The sequence below is a fragment of the Lepidochelys kempii genome, chromosome 8, assembly GCF_965140265.1.
Source record: "Lepidochelys kempii isolate rLepKem1 chromosome 8, rLepKem1.hap2, whole genome shotgun sequence".
In the NCBI taxonomy this organism is placed as follows: domain Eukaryota; kingdom Metazoa; phylum Chordata; order Testudines; family Cheloniidae; genus Lepidochelys; species Lepidochelys kempii.
This window is the reverse complement of record NC_133263.1, coordinates 12,767,006-12,780,723: the sequence shown is the minus strand read 5'-3', so window position 1 is coordinate 12,780,723 and position 13,718 is coordinate 12,767,006. Positions and strand designations below refer to the sequence as shown.

The window sequence follows — 13,718 nt, the reverse complement described above, 5'->3', positions numbered from 1 at the left end:
GCACTTACTGAGAATAGTCCTTTCTCAAGAAGCTGACCAAATGCTTCACTGAGGCTACTTAGAATCAAACAAATACATAGCCAATATTCATAACTTCAAATACAAAAATGATACACATACAGACAGCATAATCATAACTAGCAAACTACAAGCTTTCCATAGACACCCCACTTGGCCTCCTCTGTATAAGAACTAGTACAGCCATAGGACCCTGGTTGCAACAGTGATCTATACGGTCACAATTTATGTCAATAACGTCACAACACCCTTGCCTCTACAAAAGGAGAGGGGATCCCTGTTGCCAGGGATGTGAGGGCATGCTACTGCCTGTACTTGGCTGAGAGGGGTGACAGGGCAACCCTCACTAATCACTGCTCCAAGTGGACGGAAGGGCAATGGCATGTGGACAGAGTTCGGATTGCCTAAATCCAGATCTGGATTGGACAAAACAGTTTTCCTTTCTGAGATATCTAATTTTGCCTACATTTTTGTAAGGAGGGGCTACTCTTGAGGAACTTTGTCATAGGAATAAGTAGTGTGTTTAAAAAAAAAAATCAACCTGCATCCATCTCCTCTTTCTCCATTGTAACTCACGTTATATTAAAAAACATGGTTCAGAGGATCAGACAATGGTAATAGCTGGTCTGTTTTTCATATTGCTTTGTTACATCTCTGAAGGAACAGTAAACCTAATCCACTTTTTTGACACCAAAAAGTGGGGAGCCACCTGCCAGAAGAGAGACTGTAAGCTCTCCCTCTAAACCAGGTCAGACCCATTGGGAGATGTTGTGTTGTTTGTTCTTTATACAATATACTACCAGTTCCTACATCCATGCTTAATTATGGTCAATGGCAGGGTGTATGTATATAAATTCAGAACATAGTCTCTCCCACCCCCTCACCCTGTACAGCAGTTCACCTAGTGGTATTAATGAAAGGTTTGCACAGATATCAAGGGGAGAATACAGCCTTTATGGTGTAACTAAACATGTATTATCTATTATTTGTGCTTTGTCCTGTCATTGCATCTATCACCCAAGGAGAAGATACAAGCGGGCCCAACGGCGGGTGGTGTGTATTTCTGCCCTTTGTATCTCTTCTTCCCACATCCTCCTAACTCTATGCCTTTGTGAGTTTCCACTGTTCCTTCTACATTTTCTTCCCTACAAAAACTCCAGATTCCCCCTTACTAAATTCCCCCTTTCCAGCAACTAATCAGCCATGAAATAGTTAATGTTATCAAAATGTCATCACTGGACTTTAGAGCAGATGCTTTCATCAGATCAACAAGGAGCAGAGGTGTTTACCCCCTCTCAGAATCGTTAATTCACACTTTGTATTGCCAACTCTCACAATTTTCTCTTATGTCTAGGTGTTTGTTTTGGGGTTGGTTTTTTTTTAACTTATCTCATGAACACATGATGAAAGGCTGCCAGCACAATTTTTCACATATTCAAAATGGTCACCGTCTCCTGTTACAGTCAATGGGGCTGAAACCAGCAAGATGGCCATTGTTTCCATACAGTTTATCTGAATGTGGCAGTGAGGCTGCCTATAATAAAGTTGGCTGCCAACGCTCATTGTTTTGCAATTACATTGAAACCCAGACCCAAAAGCAAAATGGCTGCCTCTCCATGGTTCAGGGGGCTCAAAAGACTGTGAGGCATAGCAGAGACACTGAAAAATGGATGGGGAGAATGAAGAATATCAGAAGGCAGATTTAGAGGTTGTAGTGGGATGGCATGCAGGAGGAAGGCTGAAAAGGGTGCTGAGGACAGTGATGTGATCAAAGATGGATGGGATGGGAGACTGTCTTTCAGGGGTGAAAGTAAGTTAAAGGACTTACCGGTACGCCGGAGTCCTGAGCAGGGGGCATGGCCTCAACCGGAAGAGGTGTGGCCTTAAATCCCCAGGCCCTTTAAATCACTGAGGAGCCCTGGGGGCTCCTGGCTGCCACCGCTACCCCAGGGCTCTGACAGAGCTTTAAAGGACCTGAAGCTCCACTGTGATAGCGGCTGCCGGCGCCCTGAGCCCTTTAAATCCCCATCTGAGCCCTGCTGCAGCGGTGGCTGGGCTCGGTCAGGGATTTAAAGGGCCCCAGGGCTCCAGCCCCTGCTACCACCCTGGCCCTTTAAATCCCCTCCGGAGCCCTGCCACCACTACCCTAGGGCTTTGGCAGCAGGGCTCCATCGGGGATTTAAAGGGCCAGGGTGGTAGCGGGGGCTGGAGCCCCGGGGCCTTTTAAATGCCCACCGGAGCTCTGCCACCGCTACGCCAGGGCTCGGGCAGCAGGGCTCAGGCGGGGATTTAAAAGGCTTGGGGCTCCGGCAGCCACTACTGCCCCAGCCCTTTAAATCCTGCCAGAGCCCCGCCACTGCTACCCCAAGGCTTTAAATTGCCGTCTGGGAAAGCCGGTCCCAGTACAGTGCACCGGCTCTTGCCGGTACGCCGTACCGGGGTGTACTGGCTTACTTTCACCTCTGCTGTCTTTAAAAGAGCCACTGGCTCAGTGGCTGTGAAAATCATATGCACTCTGAATTATTCAGCTGTACTATTTGTCAGACTATTATGGAGCTGATAGGTAGACCTATGTTACTATTTATTGTTTCAAACAAGACTTTGAGCCATTGTATAGCTACCATGGAGTCTTAATGTGTTTCCTGTTATATTTTTATGCAAAAAGACTATTCTGTAGTTTTAAAAAGCTTTGAGGAGAAAAGAAAAATGCTCCTCCACAGTAACCACACTACCACAGTTTCTTCCCTTCAAAAACACCATCTGACAGTAACATCTTGTGAGTAAGTTGAAGAGCATCATGTTCCTCTTATAGAGATGTGGGCCAGCAGTTAAACAGCTGATGCAGTTTGTCTCACCATATTAGGTGTATGGCAGGTTCAAACATCCTCAGTATAAGTGTAAGCATTCTAGACATACAAAGCATAAATATTAACAAGTCTGAAAAAGAAATCAGATTATGGTAAGAAGCAATTCAGTCTAGAGGACTGAGCATGGGATTGGAAGCTAAGAACCCCAAACCTCTAACCTCAGGTCTGCCACTAACTTTATGTAAAGCCTAAGAGCAAGTCACTTCCCTTTTGTAGATTAAGGATAATACTACTTACCTATCTCTTACAGTTCTGTGAGAATTAATGAAAGATTGAGTAATGCTTTGACATGCAAAATGATTTTACATGACTGTTTAAAAAGGAAAAAAATAAATCTGTACCTTGAATGCATCTATAATGGGTGTTGCCCAACCCTATCATCCCCCTCACTTGGTATTTATACCACACTATCTTAGTCTCAGCATTACCACCATGGGATATCTACACATACATCCATGCATAGGTTACAGAATTGTTACCATATAGCTAGTAGAGAAAATGGTGCAAGACTGGTGACGAAACTTACATTCCACTGAGAATCAAGAGATTTGTTTGAGCTCAGATAACGTAGGCACGAGGGCCACATAAATACCTAAAATATGGAATTAAGTGAAAAAACAAACAACTTTAGCCATAGAGTTGCTAACGATATCTCCCTGATAGATGTCCACCGTGTGCAGAGAGTAATACAGATTTATCCCCAAATCTCCAAACCCAGCTACTGCAATTTAGAGCAGTTCTGAGGATCCTCTAGGTTGCAGCAGCAGCTGCTCTCAGGTTTAGGGGGATGAAAGAGTGATGAATGCTGCATTTGCCTCTTCTCCTCAAGGGGGTGAAATCTTAAACCCTTTCAAGCTATCCTTACCCACTGAGAAAATGGACACAATCCCAGTGCTGTGTGTGTTTATCTTTAAGTGAGAGAGAAGCAGCACCAAAGTAAATGGCTGAGGATGAATGTGTTATTTAGTTTTATCCAGCAGATGGTGCCAGACTCAGAATTAGGTAGACCCAGATAACAGGCCGGTTGCCAGTATTCCACATTGCTGTAAAAGGAAGTTTCAGAGATCGTTAATTCAGTACTGGAGTTCTCAAGGGGAACCATTCATTCAACATACACTGCTCCCCCACAGCGCGTGCATGTACACACACTTTTTTCTAAAACATAGCAGTTGTCCTGCCTACCCAAACCTCTGCTGTATTAGATCATCATATAAATGTAGACAGAGCCATAACTTTATATGAATCATTTTAGTGCCTGGGGCAAGCAAGCATATTTGCACCCCCTCTAGGCGACATTTGAGGAGGCATGCAGTCTGTGCCCCTCCCCAGATTTCTGCCTTCCATTTACTACAGAGGATTTCAAACTGTGGTGCCCCTTGCTCCCCTGCCCCAGCCCCATGGCTGCAGGGCTTGTGGTTGCACAGCCCAAGCTCTGAGCTCGGCCAGGCAAGCCCGGTGCCCAGCCCAAGCACTGAGGGCAGGCAGCTGCTGCTGGCAGGGCAGATTCATTCTCACCAGCTCCGGAACCCAAGGCCCTGAGAATGGAGCAACCCCTAGAATAACCATATTTCAAGTTCCCAAATAGAGGACACTGCCAGGAGGAGAGAACGCTGGAAGGGGGTTTCAGGTGGGGAGGGCTGGAGGGGGTGTGCGTGTACTTGGAGAGTGGGAGGGGGGATTTGAGGGGCACTGGAAATGGTATTTGGAGGTCCTGGAGGGGGTACTTGCGGCAGGGAGACCCACTGGAGGAGGTGGGAGGGAGGTAGTGTCGTGCTCCCTAGCAGGGTGCAGGGCGGCTGGCACAGGTCTAGGATGCAGTACCAGGCTGTCAGTCAGCACCTCCCTGTGGGCCTCTCCCCCTCCCCGAGCTGGCAGCACTCAGCGCCCTGCCCACTTGCTGACACAATCCTAGCGCCATGGGGCAAGCTTGCTCTAGCCAAGGTTCCTGGGCCTGTGGGGAGGGGGATGGCACTAAGCACCTTGGGCTCCAGCTGCTGCTGGGCCCAACTCTGGGGCGGGGAGGTGGGGACTGAGATCACAGTGCTCTGGCTGACACCACTGGGCCCGATCCTGCACCACTTCATTTTTCCATCCATCGGCTTTGTGCCCTGGGCAGCTGCCCCGCTCACCCCGCCCTAGTTACAGCTCTGAATGTAGGGCTGAAAAGGACCTTAAGCGATTATCTGGTCTGTCCCCCCTGCTGAAGCAGGACAAAGTGTATCGAGACTGCCTCTGACAAGTATTTTTCTAACTTGTTCTAAGAAACTTCCAATGATGGGGATTCCAGAACCTCCCTTGAAAGCCTATTCCAGGGCTTAATTATCCTTATAATGAGAAAGATTTTCCTAATAGCTAACCTAAAATCTCTCTTACTGCAGATTAAGCCCATTATTTCTTGTCCTACTTTCAGTGGACATTGAGAACTGATCACTGCCCTCTTCCCAACAACCCAGTTACTCTCAGATGGCATTTGAGCACATACCCTTCCCTTCACTATGCCCCTTGTCTATGGGAATCTCTGTAGGCCTGAAGGACTGTTTGACCTATAAGGATAGAAGATTGCAGTGAAATGGTGGAGATAATTTTATTAAGACAGACTCCACACTTGGGTGTTGTATCTAATGCTCACTAAATAGAATAGGAGAGAGCAAATACAATACATACTTTAGAGCATTAGAGGGAATTTAGGAAAGGACTCACGAAGAGATCTGCACAAAATGGTGGAAAGCTGTTACATTTCATACATTTTAAACAAAGAATCACATGCCATCTTAGCAACTGCTTGTTTACTTCAGTGACAACACAAGTGAAGGCTTCTGAAGAATGAAATGAAACTACTGCTGCTTGCAAATATGGCAGATTCCAGAAAAGAAGTTTATCTGGGTTCAGAAACTTGCTTTGCAACCTGCCTTCTTAAAGATCTAAAGAGAACTCAGCCCAGGGATGCAGGGTCAGAAAAGCTGGCTTCTAATTATCCATGGGATGGGAAGGAATAGACAGACTAAGAGTCAGTCAGGGTTCCTACTATGCTAAAAAATCTTCCTCATTCCCTCCCTCCACCCACTTGCTCTTCTGAAAGTTTACATAAGCGAGTGCAAGAGTTGATTTGCCTTTACCGATTTACCCATCACATTTCTTATTAGTAGCATAGCTGGAACTATAGGCTAAGAAACAGGACAGACAGGCTTGGGCTGGTAGTTCTATAGAAAGGAATCTCTTTGATTACCCCTTCTTTTGCCCCACTTTGGCAGAGTCTTCTCCTTCCCAGACCTCTCTGTCTGGAGAGCTACTAGTAATAGTCTCTGTGCTCCCATCTGCCAGGGTCCTTTTCTTGGGCCTCTGCCTTGAGAGCTTGTCTTAGTCCTTGCCCCTTTCAGTCAGGGCTTTCCCTCCCACAGCTCTGTCTGGAGAGCCTCTACCTGGTCTTTGCCCTGGTCTCTCAGGGTCTACTCTCCCAGATCTTTCTTACCTGAAGAGCGTGTCTATGGTCTTTTGATTCATTCTCTTCTCCTGGATTTCGGGGTGTCTGTACACCGAGCTTCTAGCTGCATCTCCTAATCACATACCATGTGGAGCAAGTGCTGTTTTTCATCCTCAGTGAACTGGAGATCTTCGGTCAGCTGTTTGTACTTGAACTTGAGATCCTCCAGTTACTTTTCTGCTGCCTCCAATCGTTTCACCAGGTCACCCTCTCTTAGGAGGGAGCTCATAAAGCCTGCCTGTGCTACTCCCTTCCCTATCCTAGGGTCCTGTTCTATACCCTAGCTCTTCGCTTTCGCCGCTCCCTGCTGGGGCGATTCTGTTTGAGCCTCTGTGCTAGTAAGCACACTGGGTATGTTAGCTAGAGTTCCTATAGTACCCTGCTGAACTCTGAAATCTGTCTGGGTCTCTATGGTATCCTGCCGTGCCCAAGGTTCTGTCTGGGTCCCTGCTGCAGTTCGCGGAGTTTTCTCCCTGACCCAATGCTTCCTGCAAAGCCAAGCATTGTTCCCTCTTCCCCTTGGCTTCCACTTGCACCTGAGCCAACTACTGCTCTACCCGGACCAGCCGGCTAATGACTTTCCCTTGGGAGATGCTGGCCTTGTCCAACTCTTGTAGGCACTTCCTCAGCGAGTCCCTTATGTCTGGGCCATTCTGGTCTCACCTCCGGGCTCTTTTCCAGGGTCTCCATACCCTGGCTCCTAGCCCCTGCTTTCCCTTCCCAGGTGGGCCCAGACCCTCTTGGTCCAGGGTCACAGTCCTGGTCTTTCCCACAGGAGGGTTGAGTAACCCACCCAGTCTCTTCCCAAAATTATGGGCCGCAGCAGGTCCTTGACCACGCCAACAGGGAGTCCAGCCCAACTTCTGGCACGGGATAGACTCAAGTCTCCATATGTACACAGAAGACGTTTACTGGGAGGTGTCAGTCCAGGCCAGTTGCCCTCTCCTGGTCTTCCCACACCAAGGTGTGCCCCACACCCTGAAACTACCAGACCCATAACAACTTCCTCCCAGCCTGTCACTACCCACAGTGGGACCACCCTGATCTTTGGAGTAGACCCTGCAACTGGTCTACTGTAACAGTTTAAGTAGTCACACTCCATTACTGCGCAGTTCCTTTTAATATGCCTGGGCTGGCCACATCTGAAGCAGACTACCGGGTCTCCTAGCTGCTTCCCACTTGTACTTCCCATAGGCTGCAGGGCTCTCTGTGCCCCTTGCTGTTGCAGTGCATCCCGAGTCTAGAACTCTCAGGCTCTTTTCCCCTTGTGAGCTTCCCTGGGTCACCCTCTAGTGAACCCCCCTCAGCTTACCAAACAGCTTGGGCCATTCCCCTCCTTCGGCCTCAAATTAGACCTCAGTTTACTCGACTGCTTCCCACATGGAGGCTGGCTCAAAATGCCTTACCCAACTCTGTGCCCCTCCTGATAGGGCATTTAAGGAATTGCTCTAGAAGCTTCTCCACCAAGCTGGTCTTTGGACAAAGCCAGTGCATTGCCAGGTCTCAACTTCTGGGCTACTAGTGCGCCCCTGTGGGAACGATTCTGTCCAGAACTTGTGCCTGTATGCCTCCGGAGTCAACCCCAGCTGATCCAAAATGGCTGCCTTCACCAGTGGGTAAGAATTCAGCGGCTCATCACTTACCACTTGGCAAGCCGCCTGCAACATGCCCATCAGGAATGGAGCTATGCGGGCGATCCCAAGTCGACTCTTCCCATCCTGCTGCCTTTGCCAGCTGCTCAAAAGGTCTGGAGGAAGGCTTCTGGATCATCATCAGGTCGGAGTTTTGCCAGGCCTAGAACCAAACCAATCACCATTTCCATCACGAACTGGGTTCCTAGGTGGTGTGTGATCCAACCGCTTGTGTATCCACTCCTGAAGGTTGGAGTGTATATCCTGCCACTGTTGCTGTGCCACAAACTGGACTTCCTGTTGTTTCTGTAGGTTCTCTATCAACTGCATCAGGAGGGCCTGGGTCCACAGCTGCTACTCCTGCTGCCAACAGGTAAATCCTCTTCAATGGTCATGCCCCTGGTTGATCAGGGGTCGGTCTGAAAGAAGCCCCACTTCTGGTACCAAATGTAACGGCATGGCACCTACCTCTTGCGCGCCCCTTCTGGTTCAGTGTGTCTTCAGTCTTTAAACAGCCCCAACCCTGGTATTGGGCCATATCCTCAAGGCTTCCTCCTTGGAGGCAATGATTTTGCCCTTTCTGGGCCACTCTAGCACTGGCTCTCTAGCTGGGCCACTATATAGTTCAGATCCCCTTCTGGGGATTTATCGCTGTCCAATTATAAGTCACTTTTCCTAGTGGCCTATGCAGGGGGCAGAGACAACTCAGGCCCACCCACTACTCTAGGTCCCAGCCCAGGGACCCTAAGAATAGCAGCCACTCACCACTGTGTCCCTTTAATGAAACTGCTTTCAGTTCCATGGGCTACTTCTCTGTGGCCCCAGCCTTCACCAAAGCTTCACCCTTACTTTGGGGCCCTTTTATGTTCAGGCCCAGCAGCCAGCCAGCAGCTCCTCCTTGCTCCCCCTGGTCCCTGCCAGCACTGAGCTGCCCATGGTGCTGCAGTTCCTTTTGGCCAGACAGGAGCACCACCTTCACTCCTCTGGCTCCAGCAAGGAACTAACTCTAGTCTGAACTGCAGCTCCTTTTATACTAGCCTGCAACCCTCCAATTGGCTGCTTCCTTCGCAGTGTCTCTAAGCTGCTTGGAGTATTTAGCTCTACTGTTTCTTCTCTGGGCCATGTGTGGCAGGACGCCTCCGAGTCTAGTCCACCCAGTCACATGTATATTTTAAATATCCTTTAATGGGGGATGGCTGAAAGATCTGGAAGCAAGTTAACATTAACAGAAATTCTGAATGGACATCCATCTCCACTGCTTTACCTCGCAGCGAGCTTACACTTGCGCATACAGCACTTCTTGTCAATCACTGATGGAACATGTGTTGCAGTTAAAGTGTTCTCATGGGATATGTAAAGCAACCACAGCGAGGGGACTTTGTTCATTTCAGTGGTAGTGAAACTAGTCCAAAATTGCTGGCTAAAATAGGATTGACAATATTTAAGTTCATGGTGGGGAACATTTCAAGATGCATTTCAAATGCAAGATAATGGAGCATAAAAGATGGAGGAAAAAAGTTGGAAAGAACGTTTGAGAAGGTGCCAGGGTTTCTAATGCAAACAGAAAACAAGATTTCTTCAATAATTGTGGCTGAATTGCGGACAAGGCATGGAAAATAATGGAAAAGTGAAAATGGACCTTTATTAATTGCAGGAATTTGGAGTACACCTATTTTAAGAAAAATTTGCTGGATCAATATAAACACTCAAGTATTATGTTATGCCTGCTATTGCAGGGGGGGCTGGGGGAGAAGAGGTTGGTCACGCGATAACCAGATATGGGACATGGGACAAGATGTGTATGGGACAAGATATGCTTTAGTTTCATGGCCAAACATAGGTGTTGTCTGCAGAGGGAGTGCCTGCTCTGATAATATATGCACTTGTTTCACATCAAATACCCAAACTGCTTTCATAAATGACTGTCCAGGCTGCATGAACCTTGGTCCTTGTCGAGCTGGTCTGGCAACATTCTCTTGTGTTGCAGTAGTAATCCTTCAGGTTTGTCTGCCATTTTCGTGAACACTCCTTTTAAGAATGCATTCTATTCTGCATCTTCACTGTCCTTTTCTTTTGCATTGGAGTCTGCCCAGTGCATCAAATCCATTACAGTGTTGTACGACTGATGGATAGAAACAGAACATCTCAAAAGATTTAATGATTTTCATCAATGATTTGGCATTCCGAGCAATTACTATGTGAAGTGGCAAGGTCATGTCATTTAAAAGTAAGATCAGTGTGTCCATTACCTGAATGTCAGGTGAAATCTCCATTTCACTTTCAATGAACTCATGGTAATCACATGTTCAGCATGGTAAGAACTGCTTAACTGCTTCAAACCGTGAATTTCACTGTGTCACGACTAGTTCTGGACACAAGCATTTGGTCAGGATTAAGCTTTTTTTTCCTGCAAAGAAAGCCCTGAAACACAGTTTGTGAGCTGGGCAATGTTTAAACACTTTCTTCATTGGAACAATGACTGTCAATTTTAGAAAAAATGAACATAATGCTGATTGCTAGTCAGACTTACAATATATGCATTGCACATTACATGCACCATATTAGGAAGCAGGCCCTGTTGAACCTGAGTATATGCTCAAGTACAGTATGTTGCACTGTCTGTTACTATCCCAGACACCTTAAAGTCTAATAAAAATTCGTCAGGCAGTTTGGTGACAGCTTGTGACAAAGGTGAATAATTTACCAGATTAAGAACAGAACTGTCCAAAAGAAATGATTGTAGCTTTTCTGAGCCACTCATTTGGGGTACAGCAATGATATGCAGTACATAATTATCTTTGTCATCTGTTGACTTGTCAAACGGTGCACATAGAATCAGCTTTTTTCATATGCTCTTTCAGCTCCTTTCTGTGTACTTCAAACATCTTGGGTAAGTAATCTTGGTGGTGCTTATTAACAGAAGGAAGAGAACCCGTGTTTGGAATTTGTTTCTGAAAAAACTCCCTTAAGACTGGGCTATCCAGTTTCTCCAATGGGATAGGTATATTTGCACTTGAGAATGCCTCGACAAGTTCAATATATGCCACATTTTGAGCATCACGACTCTTGGTACTGCCATTAAAAAGATATGGCAGTTGTCTGAGGTTTTGCTTTTGATGTCAGATCTGCCTCTACTTTGTGTTGGGCATTATGATGCCGATCAGAATTTAAGAGCATCAGTATTTGACTCACATGTGTGATCTAATGTGATGTTGCAACTTTCCTCCATCAGCATAGCATTGCTTGGGATGCTGCTCTGCACAATCAAAGGCACTGATTTTATTTATTTTTGCAGTTTGAGTCTTGGGATTTGCCATTTGCTTAAACTCATGGAAGTACTGTACTGTGTGTAAACAACTGTTTGTCTCCTAGCAACGTAAGTATCACAAGATCGGATGAGTTCGTTCAATTTTGACAAATTAATACAGTACACCCTTGCTATAACAAACGTCTAGGAATATAAGCCATTTGTTCAGTATACTCAGTGGTTAGTTATAGCAAAAAGGGAGGGGGCCACAGCCCCAGAGGATCTCTCAGCTCCCCACTGCATTTGATCTCTAATGTTGAATTGAGCCAAATAAGCCTCTCAAGGACTTTTTCCTCTCAAAAGCTAGTGGTCTTTTGCATCATTTGGGATGGGACAGCCAAACCTCTCTTCTCAACTACAAACAGGGTACAAAAACTGTTGTAAATGTCTGCTCTTACCCAAGTCCTCCGGCTGACTCAGTTCCTCATCCAAGAGGTTGCCTTCCACTATGATCTGTGATACTTTGATCTCCTTTTGGAGCTGAATTTTCAGCTCCTTAAGTCCTTGCTGCAGCTCATCTATTAGCAAGTTCTAAGTTGGCAAAAGGTTGCTTGGTCTCTGTTTTGTGGAAATGTTCTGGACTATGGAACTCATGTTGTTGGTCACCTCCATCTGTTTTACTATTCCAGCCTGGTTGTGTTGCTGGATTTCCAAATCTGTCCTATCACTTTGTAGTTGCTGCTCCAACAGGGATCTCATTTCAGCCTGCAAGTCAGAGTCCTTTCTGGGAAACTTTCAGCTTGTTGTAGGTAATCTTAATTCCTTTTGCAAAGTCTTGAGCTCCTCATTTAAACCTTGGTTGAATGTTTTTGATATTTACAAGCATTTCTAATTTGTTTCATCTTGGTTCAACAGGAATACTGTACTCAGTCTTGCTCCCTGGAAACTCGAACCCCACTTCTCTCACAGTGTTGTCCCTCTCTAACTAAGTGGCTAACCAAAAATTCGGGCATTGGGGATGTTCCAGTTGGGAGTAGAGGTTGATGGAGTCTGGTATTTTCTTTGATGCAATCTTGTTTATTGAACTGTACAAAGAACTGTACAAAATGCTACTTCTCCAAATGTTCTTTGTTCCTTCCATAAAAGGAACAGTTTCTTAGACCCAAGCCTTTTTAGCCAACAGACCCAAAAGCTTTCTAGCTTTTCCCAGGGTCACACTGTGCGTACAGGCTTTCTTGCCTCTAGCTCTCTGTTCTTTTCTGTCCTGTGTGTTCTGTCTTGACGTTCATCTATACAGGCACACACAAATACTAAATATGCAGCAGCAGCCCTCTGCCCACTCAGTCCAAACTCCCGGACAGTTTCACTGCCTAGGACAAAGGGGTTATGATTAATGTAGTCTGACAGTTATGTTAATTGAAGGCTGAGTTCACACTATCAGTCTCATGAAGCTTTAACTCTACCCATAAAGAGGTTTCACCCAGCTTTAGCAGTATGTTAAGCTCTAGAGATCTTCTCTTCACACCTGTCTAAAGCAACAAGTATGCTGCTAGTACTACACAATTAGTAATGGAGGAAAAAAAGGCAATGACGTGATAGTGCTTCACAGACAGCCCTTTATTCTGTTAAAAGTCCCTGTAATGTCTACACTAATCGCAACAGGTAAGCACTGCACCTGCACCACTGTAGTGAAAATATTTACTACAGTGACAGAAGAGGTTTTCTGTTGCTGTAGTAAATCCACCCCATTCACAGGCTGTAGCTAGGTTGAGGGAAGAATTCTTCTGTCGACCTACTGATATCTACACCAGGCTTATGTTGGCTTAACTACATTTTAGAGGCATGAATTTCACACACTTTTGAATGGTGTTGCTAGACTGACCTACGTTCTGAGCGTAGACCAGGGCTACAAGACTTTGGTGCTCCTAGTGTCTTAAGTTACTAAAACTGAAAGTTTTAACTCAGAACACTTTACTCATGGTAATAGACTATTCAGATTCTTTCTGGTTCTCATGCACTAACTCGTAACGTGAGCTGCAAAAAATCAAACCTTTACGATTCTATGAAAGGAGAAACAGGAAGTCATAGTTTGTCTGTATGTAACTGAAACACACGGTAATTCCTACCACCTTAAATGTGGTGTGCAGCTCATTTCTTACATTACTTACTCTGCCAAAGCAAGTGACAACTCAGCTTCAAAATTAATCTAAGTTTTGTTTATGGGAATTGTCAGTTTCTCTGGTGCTAAGTAACACAACTGTCCAATTGCTTCTATTTGTCAAACTTGTAGGAAGGTAACTTAATAGCGATATTTACATTTTTAAATAGGCAAGCACTTCTTCCTTTGGAATCTTTTGAACAGGTTTTTTAAATGGTTAATGATGCCATGTAGCTCACCAATTTTCAATTAAACCACCCCATTATGAAGACCAATTCTAACATGTTCATGGAATCTTGAAACACATTACATTCTC

General features: G+C 45.8%; 1 protein-coding gene across 1 annotated transcript in view; it reads right to left on the bottom strand.

Moving 5' to 3' along the window:
- VDAC1 (voltage dependent anion channel 1) overlaps nucleotides 1–13,718 on the bottom strand; it is a 351,958-nt gene that overhangs the window by 313,927 nt on the left and 24,313 nt on the right. The window lies entirely within an intron of this gene.